This window comes from Lissotriton helveticus, chromosome 3_1, assembly GCF_964261635.1.
Source record: "Lissotriton helveticus chromosome 3_1, aLisHel1.1, whole genome shotgun sequence".
In the NCBI taxonomy this organism is placed as follows: domain Eukaryota; kingdom Metazoa; phylum Chordata; class Amphibia; order Caudata; family Salamandridae; genus Lissotriton; species Lissotriton helveticus.
Genome location: NC_136061.1, coordinates 1933301643 through 1933320113, shown reverse-complemented (window position 1 = coordinate 1933320113; position 18471 = coordinate 1933301643). Strand labels below are relative to the sequence as shown.

Below are 18471 nucleotides of genomic sequence, written 5' to 3'. Positions count from 1 at the left end.
GAAACACTTTGTAAAACTCAATCGGCAGCTGATCTGGACCAGCTGCTTTGCCTGATGGTAACGTCTTTAACGCCATGAGAAATTCCTCCAAGTTAAAGGGCGAGTCCAACATCTCCTTTTCCTCCGTAGTTATAGCCGAAGGGGTAATATCTCTAAGATAACTTTCTACCTCTCCTAGGATTCCTGCCCTACCCCCAGCATACAACTCTGCATAAAACTGTCTAAAAAAAACCCTTACTTTAACTGTTTCAGAGACCAAGCTGTGTATGTAATTTCTGATGTGAACTCATCACTATGCACTTACCCTGTGATGCTGGACAATGTTGTCATTGTTGGATTTAGAGGCTATGTTGTTGGCTCACAGGGATAATTGTTCCACATAGATTTGTGCTACATGTATGTATTGGTGGTGCAACGCAGTTTTGTCTTGGTGTGCACACTACTGTGTTCACATTTTTCCATGTGGTTGAGGGTGTGTCAACAGTGCAGTGATGATTTCAATATTCTCAATTCCAGGCACATTAGCTTAGGCATTTCCTGGATTTTGGACATGTGGGCCACTTCACTTGACAGCCAGTGTGTGTTATGTGCTAGCAACAGTATGATCTGGTGATAGATGCCCCTGTGAGGAGTGTCACAATGGTGTGTGGTGATGGAGGGAGCCTCTGTACCAATCATATACTCACACCCAGTCAACAGGTCCGGGTTTTATCCATAACCTTTCTGTTGCACACTCTGCCTCCCAAGTTCAAACATGGTCATGTGCAAATCTGTCTGTCCATGTGCCTTATGGGAACAGTCCAGCCAAATATGTCAAGCCATTCCTTCCCTGGACTGGAAACAAGGTTCTTGGGACCACTTACTGGCATTACAGCCGTCTTCAGCCATGCTTGTTTGTATACACATCTGTGTTTCACGCAAGCCTGGCTGTAGACCGCTGTGATGCCAGTGAGAGGTGATAGAAATCTTGTTTCAGGTCCAGGGATGGCATCACATGGCACTTCGGGTAGGACTGTTCCCATGTGGCACAGGCTCAGACAGATTTGAACATGACCATGTCTGGACTGGGGTGGCAGAGTGGGCAACAGAACAGTGATGGATCAACACCTGACCTGTTGACATACAGTGGCTCATCATTGACTCTCATTCAAGTTGTGGCCTGGTCTGTTACTTGTATCTTTGTATACAGGAGCGTTGTGTCTTACTATTGCGCAGTACTAGACTTACATATGTGCTGAGTTATGTGGCATGTGACTCATGATGCATGCCATGATTAGAAATGTCCCCAAATGATTTGTTGCTCATATGTCTGTTGTGTACAGGTGACTGATATATATTTTTACTTTCTCCTTGCCAACAGCATCATCACCCGAAAGTGGAGGAGACACAAGCACGGACCAGGCAGAGGGACCCAGCCACAGTGCCACCAGCTTTGAGGTGTCGGAGGGAGGCAGTGGCACAGAGGGTGAAGGGAGCCAGGCGGCCGGACCTCATTAGCAAGACACATCATATCATGCGGACGGCTCGGCTTCGGACTCCCAGGAGGAGGGGGAATACGCAGCAACAGCATCTGCACCCACTATGTCTGTCCCCTCCTCCTCCAGACCCATCTTCACCCTCCCAGTTGCTAGGGCCCCTTCGGTCCTTGCTGCCCCCGTGTCTCCTTCGTCCATGGCACCGCAGCCCCTGCCCCTGTCTCCCCTCCTGCCCTCAGTGCTGAGTCTGTGGACCTACTCCGGCAGATTCAAGTTGGTCAGGCGTCAATGCTGACTGTCCTCCATGGCCAAACACAAATCATGACACAGTTGTTGTCATTTATGGAGGGCATGTCATCTGACATGTCTGATCAACGTCGGAGTTTGGCGTCCATGGACTCAACACTGACGGCAGCACTTGCCATCCTGCAGCGTCAATCCCCCCACTCCTTCTGACTCATCCACATCCCCCTCTCCCATACCTGTCCACCATACACGCAGACGCACAAGATCACACACCCCAACAGAGACACCCAGCACACCCACACGTAAGTCTAAGCGCAGACCTCCATTCACCCAATCTCAGGGGGATGTACGCACACTCACAGGGACAGGGGACAGATATCACACACACACCCACCCACAGACACACTACACCGGACTCACAGCCCTCTACCTCCACTCCCATTGTGTCCCCGGGTTCAGGTAGTAGCCTGTCAGAACTGGCAGCAGTGTGCAGCGCTGAATAGGTTTCAACCTTTTGCGCTGCACCTGCCACTGTGGAGGAATCCTCCCCACCTGCACCCACTACACATACCCTTCCCTCTCCTGTCCCTGCGGTGCCGGACCCTGACTCCGATGATGCCCCCCATGGATCTACAGACCTCTAAGTCCACCATGTGCAGGCAAGTTTTGAAGTGACAACCTCCACAAAGTCACCACTGTTATGGACTGTATTTTGGACTGGCCAATGGCCTTCTGTGAGCCTGGACTCATTTATTTATTCATTTACATTATGGCGCTGAATAAAGCATTTTATTTTTCATTCTGAACTATTGCATTTCAGGGAATTGCTTTAGGTGCTGTGTGCCTACAAGTTGGTGTAATGTTAATGTTTTGGTATTGTGAAAGATGTCTATTTTTCAGATGGGAATGAGGTGGACCATGGTATCTCTGTGCTATCCCAATGTTGCAGATAATTATCCAGATTTGTGTGTCTGCAGTTTGCATACAGACATTATCCAAAAGAGTGTCCCTTCCTCAGTGACACATGAGATCTTCACTACAGACAGTTGCACAATTGTTGTGGTGACTTTAGTATGGATTTCCCATTGATTAGTACATTCACTTGGGCAATGGCCATGCCTGCTCACAAATGCTATCTGATAACTGGTCAATGCCATCCATGCTACTCACTGTGCTTGGGTTTGTGGTGTGTAGTAATGCCTTCAGGGAGTCCATCATAATTTTTCACACTATGCATGACAATGTTATCCGCCTTGACCTCATGATTCAGATTGTCTAATTTGAAATTTGTGCACACAAAACATTTGGGTGCTTTGTATCTAGGGGTTTTCTACCCTGTTCCTTCCATGAGGGAGTACATGTTTCACCACCTGGACATTCACATCATGTCCGGATGTACATGACACTTTTGTATTCCATTTGTGCTTCATTTGTTGAGTGGTCTGTTAAATGACTACACACTATTGAGTCATGCTGGAGGATGGGGGGGGGGGGGGGGGGGGTGCCAGCAAACTACATGGGAGGATATGCATGTGGAATCTGACAAAACAACCACATGTGGTGTGTCACCCAGTGTGTGACAGGATACCATTCTCCGTGGAGTAGGTCACTGCTGTGAGTGATGTGTTGATATGCAACTATCATCAGTGTCACAGGTTTGGGATGTACACATACAGGCATGTAGTTGTTGTATGATGTTGGAAATGCACACCCCTATGTCTGGGCACTGCTGGGAGTCCTATCCACACACCCCTCCTATGTCTGGGCACTGCTGGGAGTCATATCCACACCCCCCTCCTATGTCTGGGCACTGCTGGGAGTCCTACGCACATCCTCCTCCTATGTCTGGGCACTGCTGGGAGTCCTACGCACACCCCCCTCTTATGTCTGGGCACTGCTGGGAGTCCTACGCACACCCTCCTCCCATGTCTGGGCACTGCTGGGAGTCCTATCCACACCCCCCTTCTATGTCTGGGCACTGCTGGGAGTCCTACGCACACCCTCCTCCTATGTCTGGGCACTGCTGGGAGTCCTACGCACACCCTCCTCCTATGTCTGGGCTCTGCTGGGAGTCATATCCACACTCCCCCTCCTATGTCTGGGCACTGCTGGGAGTCCTATCCACACCCCCCTCCAATGTCTGGACACTGCTGGGAGTCATATGGAGAAGTGTGGCTCACTGGTTAGAGCAGGCAGACCCTGAAGCAGAGGTCAGACCCGGGACCAGGGTTCAATTCCCGACGCGGCAGGGTCTCGAGCTCAAATGTCCACGGACTCGATAATTCTCGCTTCGGTGCCTGCCCTAATCATGGGTTCTCACTCTGCAACTCTGGGCATTAAGCTTGCTTAATCTCCACAACGGCCCCCGCGGCGGGATGCCTGGCTTTCACCTTGGGGATGCCCTGTAGGGGCTATCTCACAGGGAAAAGCCAGGACGGGTTCCCAAGGCAAAGCGCTTAGAGACCCCTGGGTTATAAGCGCTATATAAATCCAAACATACAAACATACATACATACATACATACATATCCACACCCCCTCCTATGTCTGGGCACTGCTGGGAGTCATATCCACACCCCCCTCCTATGTCTGGGCACTGCCTGCTGGGAGTCATATCCACACCCCCCTCCTATGTCTGGGCACTGCTGGGAGTCATATCCACACATCCCTCCTATGTCTGGGCACTGCTGGGAGTCCTCTGCACTCACCCCTCCTATGTCTGGTCACTGCTTGGAGTCATATCCACACCCCCCTCCTATGTCTTGGCACTGCTGGGAGTCATATCCACACACCCATCCTATGTCTGGGCACTGCTGGGAGTCCTATCCACTCCCCCTTCCTATGTCTGGGCACTGCTGGGAGTCCTACGCACACCCTCCTCCTATGGGCACTGCTGGGAGTCCTATCCACACCCCCCTCCTATGTCTGGGCACTGCTGGGAGTCCTACGCACACCCTCCTCCTATGTCTGGGCACTGCTGGGAGTCATATCCACACACTCCTCCTATGTCTGGGCACTGCTGAAGTCCTCTGCACTCACCCCTCCTATGTCTGGTCACTGCTGGGAGTCATATCCACACCCCCCTCCTATGTCTTGGCACTGCTGGGAGTCATATCCACACACCCCTCCTATGTCTGGGCACTGCTGGGAGTCCTATCCACACCCCCTTCCTATGTCTGGGCACTGCTGGGAGTCCTCTGCACTCACCCCTCCTATGTCTGGGCACTGCTGGGATATATATCCACTCACCCCTCCTATGTCTGGGCACTGCTGGGAGTCCTATCCACACCATCCTCCTATGTCTGGGCACTGCTGGGAGTCCTCTGCACTCACCCCTCCTATGTCTGGGCACTGCTGGGAGTCATATCCACACCCTCCTCCTATGTCTGGGCGCTGCTCGGAGTCTTTTCCAACGACTACTCAGATGTGAAGCACCGTACACATACATTACAGACGTGTGTGCGGCACTTATCACTATTGCAATGGTCATACTGAAGAACCGGGTTTTCAAGTACCCAGCGGCGCCAGGGACACGCCCAAAGTCCTCTGGGTTCCCTTGCCTTGGTATACAGAGACACTGAATACTTCTAGGTGGCGTCAGAGATCAAATTTATTAGCTGCAGCTAGTAGCAGAAATCCCAGAAATACAGCACGGTGTACAACTCAAGAAACTGCTCAATTTTACTAAGGCTAGACATCCCTATTTATACACAAAAAGGTACATTTAAAATGCACGCCCCTGCACCAAAATTCAACCAATAGAAAATACATGACATCACACAGCATCATACAGTAAAGCTCATTTTACAGTGTCCCAACCCACAAGTTAATATTTAGGCATATCTAAATAATAATCTGGAAGGGCCGAACAAACCCTTAATTGAAAGCGTAACCCATGAAATGAAGAAACAGTAAAGAAAAGTAGTTTCAGATAATGTGCAAGATAACAGAAATAAACTTATAAGTTAACAAATGTCTTGAATGGTGATTGGGAAAAGTGGATAACGATCTTGCAGGGAAATTGGCTTGGCAGGATCAATTCTAGGTGAAAGGCCAGCTTCTGAAATTAACTCCAGTGCACGAACAAAACCTTAGTTAATGTATATATGACCCACAAAAAGTCAGACTGCTTTGCTCGCAGACTAACTTCTGAGGCCTAGTAAAAGGCAATACCAGATGGCAGTCACGACACATGGCAAAAACCCATGTTTAGAAAAGAAAGTCGTAAGGAAAGAAACAATTTAGATATTGTTTAGGATAAGATATGTGCAAAGAAACTAAAGGTTAACGAGGTCCTGAACAGTGATTGAAAAACTCAGACAACGATCAGCTAGTGAAACTGGTTTTTGCAAAAGGTCAGTTTCAGGTGAAAAGGGTTACTCTCTCTCTGCAGTTCATTCAGAGTCAGAAAAACCCAAGTTAATATATGCACGAACTCAGAAGGGCAGACCACTTGTTCGTTGGGCCTACTTCACAGGCCTACATAAGGGCAAGACTAAAATGGAGTCAGGTTTGAAAAATACAGAACCACAATATGCGCTAGCATGTGGCGCACCGTACCCCGACATTTATGGCGTATGTGCTGCACGTATCAGTATTGCAATGGTGATATGCGCTAGCGTGTGGCGCACCGTACCCCGACATTAATGGCGTATATGCGGCACGTTTCACTATTGCAATGGTGATGTGAGCGTGGGGCGCGCCGTACAGGTATACTTCCGTTGTAGCGGTAGGTTGTACTCACCGTCTGCGCCATCGTCGGTTTCTATTTACGAGGTCGTAGGCGTACAGGACAGGGATGACACGGACGATGGGTTCATGTCGTGTATGTCGCATACCGGGGTGCGGTTCGTAGCAAAAGGGCCGTACGGAGTGTCGTCAACACGGATCATACTTCCTGGTCCGGAAAGAGTGGCCTATTTACGTTCGGACATAGCGTACCGTGTCACCCGGATACAATCCGTAAGTACTTTCAAGTTGTACGGTGTTTGGTACGAGACGTACGGAGTGGCGCTTTGGTTTAGGATCGTACTTGCTCGTACGTACGGGGACGTTGTAGGTGTACGATTCGTACGTGAAAAACGCTCTGCATGGATAATCGGAGCGCTTTTTCCCGAATCGGAATCGACCCCCTAGTCTTCCTCTATTGGAAAGAGAATTTTCCAAATTGAATTCAAAAGGGTTCTTAGAGCATTTAAAGAATTGATTTGAGGTCGCTGTGTCAACAGTTCATGCCCTGCAGGAACTAGGGATGCATGCACACAGGGGGGCATAACATGTGCCCCCCTGCATGTATCCCCAGTTATGCGATCTTGTATAGGCTCCCAACATTTCCCCACCCTATGAACAGAGCTCTAGTTGAGAATCGTTAGTAAATCTTATCTTTGTACCACCGTTGGAGTCTTGTGCTTTTACTAAAGCCGAAGTGAGCTTGCTTGTGTTTCCAATTCATGTCATGGTGTGTGTATGTGAATTGCAAACCTGCCTTAAAACCCATCATGTGGCGCTTTATGTGTGGAAATGCACTGAATTCTCACTTTTTAAGAAAAATGTTTGAGTGATTTTTGCACTGATATTTGGAGCTGCACCCACATGCGCGGTCTGGTTCTTGGCGGACATAGCATTGGCTGCAGCGCACAGAGACCTTACACTGCCGCACATAGAGGAAACAAATTAGAGGGAACATTGGTCTTGACCCTGTGCCTCATGGGAACAGTCCATCCCGAACTGCCAAGCCAGGTCTTCCCTGAACCGGAAACAAGCATCCTGGGACCGGTTTCGGGGTAACACCCCTCATCAGCCAGGCTAGCTTGAATCCAATTGCAAAGTGAGCAAGGGACCCACGTCTGGGCATACCCTGCCAACTTAGGGCGAACAAAGCAAACATAAGGAGATGATGGACGGAGTGCTGAAACTTTTCAGACACTCACCCCCAGTCACAGATATGGGTTGAATCCATCATCATTCTTAAGCTCAATTTGCGACCTCAGTTCAGAATCAGCCATATGCAAATCAGTCTTGACCCTGTACTTCATGGGAACGGTCCAGCCCGAACTGCCAAGCCAGGTCTTCCCTGAACCGGAAAGAAGTATCATGGGACCTGTTTCAGGGTAGCACCCCTCATCAGCCAGGCTAACTTGAATTACCACATTAATACACCATGCCCAGTCAAGCATTGTGCCCAAGTGATCATCAAGACTAAATATATACAGATTCCACAATTGGCACTCCTGAGCGAAGGGGAGAAATAACCCACTGGCGATTCCATCATTAGATGTCGAGTATGCATTCAAATTTCTAGAATAGCGGCTATTTTTCCTGACACTTGAACTTCGGAATTAGGATCAAGTACAGAATGTGGGTAAAACTGCTATGTACTAATCCAACCATGGCAATAATGGTCAGTGCCTCACCCAGGAGTTTGTGCTCAAAGGTGGTGGGATGTCTCCTCTTCCTGCTCTTGTTCACTATGGTAATAGAGTCGCTAGTCTGCTGGTTAAGGGCAACCCCATATTTAAGGGGGCTTGGACCAGATAGACGGAAAGAGGATAAAAAAAAGTATATTCAAATTATGTCCTCAAATGCTTCAGACCTCGAATACACTACTCCTGGGATCTTGTACATTTTCAATTATTTTGGAGAGTACTAGGGGATATATAACTGTCATTTCATTAACCAGAATTATGGCCTGCAGTGAGAAGAATAGGCCCATCCAGGCTACCTGGTTCTTTAAAATGGTCTTTAACATGAAATGATGTATGTTTCATTTCGCCATTTGGTTTTTTTCCTCTTGATTTTTTTTTTATTTCTCTGGAACGCAAAATTCCTGTGCCCTCGACATACAATGTCATGCAAGTTCCCAGCTCATTTGCCTTATGAGCCTTCAGCCTCTCTCACGGTCTTGATACATAATGCAAATGGGGCTTACCCTTCTTCTTAGAAGAGTGTTTAATGTCCCAAAGAACTGCTATGCAACTTCTGTGTTTGATGCTTCCCGCGTAGTAAGAGACCAGGTAAGCTCTCAACTTCCTTTACTGAGACATCAGTGTGATCATACGTACTCCAATTACCACTGCTGTGTTGAGGCACCTGCTTCCCAAGTCCCCATCTCCAGTCTGCAATAGAAGATACACATAAACTGTGAAGACAATTGAAAGCAGTTTTATTTACATGTGCCTTATCCGCCTTTTAGTCTCCAACTGACTTAGACAGAATGTCATATGCTGTTTGATAGTGCACCATACTCACGTGGATCTTTTACATACAGGAGAATGCCACAGTGGTCTTGTTTGATCTCTTGCTTCCTGACATATAGAAAAGCAGCCTGTTAATTCTGTGATTTGCACTTACAGTAGCACTGTTTTTCTGGCTGTACTGACTCTGAACTCTTGAAAGATGCTGAGTTATTAATCGAACATCAATAAAATATTTTGACTCTCTTCCTTCTCAGAAATACTCCAAAACTCTTCCTCTTCTCCTTCTACTTCCCCAATATTTCTTTTCCCTTCCTTTACCAACCTTTTTAATGTTTCCTCCACTTTGCTACCTATTTCTCTTTTATGTAAAGCGCTCTGATAACCTTCGGGTTCTTGTTCGCGCTATATAAAACTTTATAAATAAATAAATAAATAAAAATAATGTAAGAAGTGGAGTAAACGCAGAGGTTTCCAGCATGACTACAGCACATGTGGCATACAGGTCTGGGTCACTTTGAGGCTCTGATTAACTACGAAGCATGGGTAAATAAACTGGTGGAGATAAGACTACTTATTTGAAAAATTAGCACTGGTTAAATTGGTCTCTTGTGTTTACAGCCTGTGTCTTGAGGCCCTTCCTTTGTGTGATCTCATTCTGACTTCCATTTAGGCCATGTACGGTGACTTCTACTGTAAGCAAGTAAACTGCTGGTCTGCTTTTAGTTCAGGCCATTTCAATCCCTGCCATCTTGGCCTATAATGGTTATTCCTATTATAACATTTGTGATGGCCATCTGTGGAGATGAAGTCCAAGCTTAGTAAGGAAAGCTGTAAGATTCTGCCCTCGTTTCACAGGAGGCGAAGTCCCCAGTCTAGGCTGCACAAGATGCTGTTAGGATTCCATTCACTGCTGCATGTTTGTGTGCAGTTGCGAGCTTGGACAACTTTTCCCCAATTACTGCTCAATTAGAAGTTATCAGACTAGTTCAAGGTGGCTGCTGATGTTGTTTGCTTCTACTGTGTGGATCTCTGAAACTTCGACTTGCCGTCAGACACCGATCACCTTGATGTTACAGCGGACATGTGTTTTGCTAAGACTTGTTGTGTAGCAGCCAACAAACAGCATGTGATTGAAGCGGTTTGACTTCAGTGTGTCAGAATATAGGATCTTGGAGTCCATGCCATGTTCCAATTGGGGTAGTGTATTTTACTCCATTGTACACATTTTCCTTTCCCAACAAGTCATGGTGGATTGGTTTTCAGTTAATCTAGTGACCGTTTTGTATAAATACGAGCGAGAGAACGCTGCTCAGTGCATTGCAAGTTTAAATCTAGTAGGTGCCCCCTCTCGCTTACTTTCGGGATTGTTTATTTTCACAGCCTTAATTTGTCTTTGATCCTGATTTCGACTGCCTTGAACTTTGCCTGCCATTTTTTTAGACTTTTTTTTTTTAGTCCCCGTTTTGTTTCCTTTCAAAGACTGAACTTATTCCCGTTAGCAATTTGGTTTGTGCTTGCTCCAGTTCTTGATTAAAAAAAAAATCCTTCAGCCTGGACAGACTTCACAGAGGAGGCACAGGCTATATCTGGGAGAAAAAACTAGCAACGCCACAGGTGTCCCAGCATTACTCAGACAATGGATCAAGCTGGAGAACCAGTTGCTGCAGTTTTTAGATACTTGCACATTTCATTTTACTTACAAGTCATACATCTATGCTACTCATAGCTCCAAAGTTGGATTCATTCATAATAATTCTGTTGGTAATACCCTTGGTGACTCAAGAAAGTCCATTATTGGATACTTAGGCGGCATTAAGGAATGCCTTCATTGACATATTTGTCAGATATGATGAACAGGATTCAACACAGGATGAGTTGCTGGAATTCAGTCAAGGGCCCCTAGATTTTCAGACCTGAATTATGAAATTCAGGTGTTTTACCCTTAAACTGATTGGACAGATTAAACACTAAGGAGCCTATTAGGATGGCGGACGGACCTGCGTCCGTCCGCCAATCTGGAGGTGAAGGGAACGTCCGCAGGGGCTGCGGCGTTCCCTCCATGCAGATTAGGATGTGACCGCCACCCTGGCGGTCACATACCCTATGTTTAACATTGCGGCGGGTGCTGCTTGAAGCAGCGCCCGCCGCAAGGTTAAAAGTGCATGCTTTGCATATGCATGCACAAAGCGGCAGGCACCACGCGGTGCCTGCTGCTTTGTGCATGCATATGCAGGGGTGTACCACAGGTACCTCCCATGTGCACCCCCCAACACCCTGGGGGCTCGCAACGAGCCCCCAAAAACGAAAGACCATATGCTTTTCCACGGCAGAAAAGCCGCCTCGGAAAAGCATGTCCTCTGCCCCATCCTAATATAGCTGGCGGTGTCTGATAGACTCCGCCACAATATCAGAGCTTTTCTGCCGCGGTCGGAATGCGACCGCGGTGGAAAAGCGGCGGACGGTCTTCCTGACTCACCAGCCATCCTAATCTGGCGGTGGGTCTTTGGAGCCTCCGCAGCGGTGAATCCACATCCTCCGGGCCGGCGGTGGTTTCCGCCGGCCCGGAGGATGCGATTCACCGCGATCCTAATCGGCCCCTATATTTTTATCTTCCGTAAAGGATTAACAGAGGATCTAAAAGACCAGTTAGCCCATCTAAAAGACTTTAGCTCCTGTAGCTCGTCCTTTATCTTTTTCTGAACGGAAATATTAGTACTTCAAATAGATAGTCAGATTTGTGAATGAAGATTATAAAGATCGTAAATTAGATCAAGACATTTTTCACTGAGCTTAGACTTTTAGTCTATTCCGACCTCAGAAAATGTCAGTGCAGTGCATACAGTTAGGTCTAAATCACTCACCTTTATTCTGAAGAAGAGAAATTGAGAGGAAAAAAGCTATGCATCTGCTTATATTATGGGGAAAAAGGATATCTCTTGAGCCAGTATCCAGTTCTACCAAAGAAACATACGGGAAACCTGAATGTTCAACCTTGAAGGCAGGGAAGTGAAGTGAGGGAGTTAAGTTAAGAATTTCAAACCTAATCTTAGATCAATTAGTTAATGTCTACCTCTGGATTCATAATTTTTCTAGCCTCACCGAGATACGAAATTATGATGAAATTAAATTACCAGTTTTAATTGACTGTGCAGCCTACGCTCCTTATATGGATATAACCTGGACAAGACAGAACAACATTCCTATATGCAAAAAAGTTCAAACATTGATAGTGGAAGCTGTTTTATTTTTTTTATCTGTTTATTGTTTTTTTTTTTAACCCAAAAATAGAAAAGGGTTATGACCAGATATAGATTGCAATACAGCTGCGAAAAAGTCAGACATAGAGTAAGCAGTGATATCAGGCCACCAATGGTACATCACAAGCCATTAAAGACATCAACAGATGGCAATAAGAACAAACATTAGAAAAACAGTAGAGTCATATAAAACAAGAGAGGTCAGTAGTTGTTACTGTTCAAGAGACAGACCTTAGTGGGACTTAATGGGGTTGAAAGCGAGGACTTAACATTGCAATCGCAAATGCGCTGTATTAAAATGTGTGCATCAGGGATGCGCCAACGCTGCCAGAATATCTGGGTTTTGTTCAGCTAGGAAGTAGTTTAGCAATAGATGATAAAAAGTTTCAAGCCATGTTAAATTGGAAGGATCCCACTTCAATGTAGAAAACCCAAAGTTTCAATGGATTAAAAAACTAATATCAAAAATGGAGAAAAAAAAATCCAAAATGTTTTATCCAATACAGACATACAAAAAGGGCACACATTTCAGTAGAACGCTGAAGCCTTTCGAGCATTTTACAAGCTAAAAAAAAAAGATTGAACCAAGCTCCCATCCCTGTTTTTTTACAGTCAACTCAAAACGGTTTATCGTGGAAACGTATGCTTCTCATCGTACAGTTTGAGTAGTTCTTGTTCAAGAGAAAAAGCACATGGAAGAACATCCCGTAGCACTTTACTCTCATAAATTTAATCAGTCTAAAATTAATTATTCAGTCCTGGACAATAAATTATCAACAATAAGAACTGCTTTCAAAGAACAGAGATTAGGAGCTTCACAACATATCACAGTAAGGACAGGTCATCGGAGTAGTCAGGGTCTTCAAGAGGCTGAGTGCAAATCCTCAAGCTTGTTGGGCTTATGTTTTTTTCAGCAGTCTAATTTTGTTAAATGCTGTATTCTTGGGTTTCAGTACCCTGTGGTGCTTGTCTCTCAAGAATTTGTCTTGAAAGAAAACTCACTCTTCCTGATAAGCGAACTCGTTAACCAAATCTTATATACAATCTCCACAACAGACACCTTTTTAGATCTTATCAGAAATGAGAGACCACACCTAAAATCCTTTTCCTGGGCAAGTAGAAAAGTATCTCATGGGAAGAATTGTCTGAGTTTTATGAACAAGAAGTTGTTTGTTCCAAATGAAAAGCTACAAAGCAACAGCGATAGAGTACAAAGGTACAGATTCATCTTGGCTCATAAATTACTGAACATTGTGGCTAGACATTAACTGAAGATCTTCTCTCTCGAAGATCCTGGTGGCCTTCTCTTCGTAATGATGTCAAGGGATTCATTAGATATGGTATCTGTGCTGAGGAAAAAGTGATAACCATCTAAATAAGGTATTTTGCAACCTTTAGAAGTACCAAGTCAACATTGAGAATATATATCTACTAATTTCATTGTAGACTTACCTAATTGGATTGTAAGGTTTACATGGAGCATGGGCAACACCTCTCCCCCGACCATTTCTCATTTCTGCCTTTTTATTTTTTGCAGATTTATATAGCACGAACTAGACCCGAAGGTATTGGAGCACTTTACATGAGTGCCAGTTAATTACACAAAAACACATTCGTTTTAGTTCTCGCCTAGCGACGCTGCGCATGCGATGCTCGCCTTGGCAAGATCTATTGTCGTCGGTTTTATGTTCGGAAGGGGGACAGGAGCTGTGCGCGCGCCAGGTTCGGCGATGTGCACTGTAAGGCTCCGTCGGCTCCAGATCATCTCGGATAGGAGATGTGCACACGCCTGTATGGGAAACAGCTTTCTGGTAGCGGGCTATAACATCTCATGCTGCTTTTCAGCAGAGCTTATAGCCGAGTGTAGACGGGTGCAGTGAGCTTTTTTCATAGTGATACATATCACATCTTAAGTACAGAGATGAGCAGGATACGCTATTATTTGAGGACATCCATTTAAATAAAGGACATTGGTGACAGTACCAAAGTCAGAAACTGCCATACTCTTATTGTCTTAACGAATGGTAAATATTTTTTTTTCCCCCGCAGTGGGCACCATCACAGGTGGCAGTATGTCTAAACCTTGTGTTCTTTCTTTGCTTTCCTTTGCCCTTAAGACTGGATGCTGACAGTAAATTGAAATCCATCTTAAAACGTTGCACTCAAGATACCTTGTTATAGAAAGTGTTATCTGGTCTATTCACAATTATTGGGTTTCATATTTCGAGAGATTTTGGATTTTCTTCTGCTTATGATTTTGCTTTGCATGTTTGTGTCGGAAGACTGGTTCGATCAAAAATAGTTGTGTGGTAGCTGTGAAAGTGAGTATGAACTGAGGCTACATGCACGCCGCTAGCAATATTCGCTGAGTACATGGAGAAACTGCATAGAAATAACTTGCATCACTTTTGTACACACCGGCAAGCCTTGAGCAAATATTCACATAGACAGACAACCCCGGAGCACACTTTGAGTAATAATCGTAATTGTCTTGAATGAAATGCGTATATTTCCCACGCACACAATTTAGCAGTTTTGCCCACCCCTAATGTTTAAACCCACAGGAGATCAGTAGTCAGTCTAGAGCTCTACTGGTCTCTGAGATCCCAAAAGCCCCCTTTTTCACACATCTCTGTGCTATCACCAATTTGGCAGACGAGTACACTGCAGAATACTTGCTGCGTCGAATATTGGCCGGAAGTGCAATGTTTTGGCGTGGGTGTCATGGCCTTCAAAGAACTCAGGAGGAAGCAGCACGCGCTTAAGAAAAAGAAATACAGAGAAGTACGGATTAATGCGGACAAATGACCCGAGCACGCGCCAAATCCTTTTTCTGGGACGAGAATGTAAGGACTACGTTACCTTTTGGGGCCAGACCTTAGCTTGTGACAAAAATGAAAGAAAAAATAACCACTCCCTGAAAGTTCTGACAACTATAGTGTAACTTTTTTAATGCAACTGCTAGCGGAATTTACTTTGTTTACTACATCCACTGTGCTGCAGAAATAGTAAACAGACTTCCAATATATCATGCACAATGTTCACTGGTCACAGTGGTAAATAAACTATAATTTGCTACTATGTCCATGAAGCAACAGACTACCACCCAGATGGGATGTGAAGGAGCAGGAAAGCTAAGCATAACTGGGGTTGGGGGGTGGCTAAATCCTTGAATGGTAAGAAGAACTGTGCCACCCTGCCTCTGTTCAGCTTTTGCCTAACCTGTCCTATGACGTTCCCCATGTGAAATTGACAAGTTGCGAGGTTTCTGGCAATGGTTCATGTTTTCTGATTTGCATCAGCAGAGCACAAAGCTCTGCTGGTCAGTGGCTGCACCCAACGCATTCTATCACAATTAGATAAGATTGGTTACTCCTGCCTAAAACTAAGTTAGGGGGAGACTGGTAAGTTGGTGGCAGCTGATTCAAGATGAGGGGTACAGGGTTTTTACTTGTATTACAGAAGGACAGACTGAATACCGTCTCTCCTTGTGAAAATCCATCCATGCTGCAATATGTGTGCCCAACGCTGTTCAACATCTACATGGCCCCCTCACACAAGTGGCCCGCCATTACGACCTCAATATCATCTCCTACGCCGACGACACTCAGCTCATCCCCTCCCTCACCAAGGACCCACACTCCGCCAAAACCAACCTCCATGAGGGAATGAAGGCCGTCGCCGACTCAGACAAGACGGAGGTACTCATCCTCGGACCCACCCCTTCAGCCTGGAACGACTCCTTTTGGCCAACCACACTGGGAACTGCACCAACACCCACCGACCATGCACGCAACCTAGGATTCATCCTCAACTCCTCCCTCTCCATCTCTAAACAGGTCAACGCCGTCTCCTCCTCCTGCTACAACACCCTCCGCATGCTCCGCAGGATCTACAAGTGGACCCCGACCGAAACAAGAAGAATGGTGACACAGGCCCTCGTCAGCAGCAGACTGGACTACGACAACGTACTCTATGCAGGAATCCCAACCAAACACCTACGACGACTACAACGCATCCAAAATGCCTCCGCCCGACTGATCATCAACATTCCCCGCCGCTGCCACATCACCCCCCACCAGAGAGACCTACACTGAGGATCGACAAGAGGATCACCTTCAAGCTCCTCACCCACGCACACAAAGCACTCCACAACGCTGGACCAGCCTACCCGAACAGCAGACTCAGCTTCTACACCGCCAGCCCCGCTCCGCCAGCCTCACCCTCGCCGCTGTCCCCCGCATCCAACGAACGACCTCCGGCGGCAGATCCTTCTCCTACCTCGCCGCCAAGACCTGGAACACCCTCCCTACCCACATATGGCAGACCCAAGACCTACTTGCATTCAGAAGACTCCTCAAGACCTGGCTGTTCGAGCAGTAGCAGCACCCCCCTCCCCTCAGCGCCTTGAGACCCTCACTGGTAAGTAGCGCGCTCTACAAGTACTATGATTGATTGATTGATTGAATACCGTCTCTCCTTGTGAAAATCCATCCAAGCTGCAATATGTGTGATACTTACTTTGTCCCACTGTGTGTACACTGGAGAGGGCAGAGGGGAAAGGGGAGAAGGGAGAGGGAAGAGGGGAAAGGGGAGATGGGAAAGGGGAGAGAGAGAGAGAGAGAGAGAGTGTGTGAGAGAGAGAGAGAGATATAAGAAACCAGCTCTACAGAGCTATTAATACTTGCACTATTTTTGCTTTTAAAACAGAGTGCAGCTTGCCCCATATATATAGTTAGCATTTCCTTTTATGTTTCCCATTGCCCATCTGCACAGGAAGTCACAGCACTGGTTTCCTGCCAAAACTGTCTTTAAAAGAAGAAGCCAAGCAAGTGGACTTCATTTCCCATCTGAAATTGAAGTGACGTCACTGGGTTTAATATCACACATCTGCAAAAGGAGTGACGTTAACTGATTTACTGCCCAAGGTACCCTACACTTCTCCCTCCTCCTAAAAACCTATTTAATGGCTGTTGCAGCATGGAAGCACAGAGAATGTGCAGCTGGCACGCCGAAGACAAGCCTATCTACACCTAGGCCACGCCCGGAACCCTGATTCTCCCCTACCCATCGCTACCATGCTGCGCTTCTCTTTTTTTCTTAACCGCAGCCACAACTCCCTGCACTGCACCTCACAACACAGAAAGGGAATTCACATGTACCTCCTACATGTTCTTATGCACTCTCCCACACCCACCACTCTCACACCAACTGCACTCACTCGCTCACACTCAAATAAATAGCGACCCTTCTCCCCGCCACCTCTGTATATTTCTTTGTAACAGGCTGTGACCACGTACACGTTCTGTAACTCTTATTGAATATCGCGTGTTTTTAATGTATTCCCTTATAGTAAGAATCACCCTGGAGTAGTTGCCAATGTCCGGGTTGGATGGGGAGGGGCCAGCTGCAGGGACTCTGCGCTCCCCGGCCCTACCACCGGTTCTGGTCCTGCAGAGGGTAGTAGGAGAGGGGAGGGTGAGACTATCAGTGGAGGGGTGGGAGTGACTGGTAAACCTGCAGGAAGTGGTTATTTTTTAGACAGGCCTACAGAGCCAGGAAACAGCATCTTCCAATTAAAAGTTTATTTTGCAGCAGTTCAGTGTTGTAGAAAGAGTTAAGAGGTTATTGAGAGCCAATGTGATGTTCGATGCTTATTTGCAGCTAGTTGTGGTGACCAATAGAGTTTACAGTTCTGAGGGAACTTGATCATGTCAGTTGTTGATTATTATTATACCTAATGTCTGCTTAAATGGTGATTGATTTCTGTGCAAAAATGCATTGCAGTGTTTTATATTAAGTGATTTTTGCATGTTTTCTACACCGAAATAAAATTGAAATATATATTTTAAAACATTTCCAAGCTATCAGTGATGTGCAGCCGACTCTGCCCAGCCTTCCTGAATTAGAATCTGCCAAATTCTTTCCTGCCCTGTGACGTTCCCTTTCCCAGCCTTTCAAAGAAACATGCCTGCACGTATGTGACGAACTCTCTATAGTCCAACTGGCCTTTCAGAGCCTCTGGCCTTGCCCGACGCTTGGCTCCTTCCCAACCTTTCAGTAACACAATTCTCTCTGTGCAAGCATTGTGACTGACTCTGCCAATGCCCTACTGGCCTTTCAAAGATTCTTTCCTCTGGCTTGACCTGTGGCTAACCCCATACCATGTCGGAGACACCGGTCTTAGTAAAAGTCCTGGACTCTCATTTGCAATGCAATAGGTCTCGCATTTATGCGAGTGTAAGCTATTGGCATTATAAATGACAATGCCTTTTATTTGTTTTAAAAACGAAAACAA

The 18471-nt window shown here is 46.2% G+C and overlaps 1 long non-coding RNA gene across 1 annotated transcript in view; it reads left to right on the top strand.

The window, feature by feature from the left end:
* Positions 1-2491, top strand: part of LOC144823987 (uncharacterized) — a 101465-nt gene extending 98974 nt beyond the window's left edge. Inside the window, exon 3 of the long non-coding RNA XR_013608864.1 lies at positions 1361-2491. This is a non-coding gene — a long non-coding RNA (uncharacterized LOC144823987). The remainder of the gene's footprint in view (positions 1-1360) is intronic.
* The last annotated feature ends 15980 nt before the right edge of the window (positions 2492-18471 follow it).